This window comes from Physeter macrocephalus, chromosome 3, assembly GCF_002837175.3.
Source record: "Physeter macrocephalus isolate SW-GA chromosome 3, ASM283717v5, whole genome shotgun sequence".
NCBI lineage: Eukaryota > Metazoa > Chordata > Mammalia > Artiodactyla > Physeteridae > Physeter > Physeter macrocephalus.
Window position 1 is genome coordinate 16,230,292 of NC_041216.1, and position 632 is coordinate 16,230,923.

General features: G+C 38.1%; 1 protein-coding gene across 1 annotated transcript in view; it reads left to right on the forward strand.

The window, feature by feature from the left end:
• FUCA1 (alpha-L-fucosidase 1) overlaps positions 1-632 on the forward strand; it is a 24,145-nt gene that overhangs the window by 13,149 nt on the left and 10,364 nt on the right. The gene's annotated exons all lie outside the window — the stretch shown is intronic.

Genomic DNA, 632 nt, shown 5'->3' on the forward strand with positions numbered 1-632 from the left:
CGAATCTGAATGAGATCCTTGCCAGGTAGAGTAATCTTGGTTGTGGGTTCTTCCCTTTCATCACTTTAAGTATATCATGCCACTCCCTTCTGGCTTGTAGAGTTTCTGCTGAGAAATCAGCTGTTAACCTTATGGGAGTTCCCTTGTATGTTATTTTTTGTTTTTCCCTTGCTGCTTTTAATAATTTTTCTTTGTCTTTAATTTTTGCCAATTTGATTACTATGTGTCTCGGCGTGTTTCTCCTTGGGTTTATCTTGTATGGAATTTGCTGCACTTCCTGGACTTGGGTGGCTATTTCCTTTCCCATGTTAGGGATGTTTTCGACTATAATCTCTTGAAATATTTTCTCAGGTCCTTTCTCTCTCTCTTCTCCTTCTGGGACCCCTATAATGTGAATGTTGTTGCGTTTAATGTTGTCCCAGAGGTCTCTTAGGCTGTCTTCATTTCTTTTCATCCTCTCTTCTTTATTCTGTTCTGCGGCATTGAATTTCACCATTCTGTCTTCCAGGTCACTTATCTGTTCTTCTGCCTCAGTTATTCTGCTATTGATTCCTTCTAGTGTATTTTTCATTTCTGTTATTGTATTGTTCATCTCTGTTTGTTTGTTCTTTAATTCTTCTAGGTGTTTATTC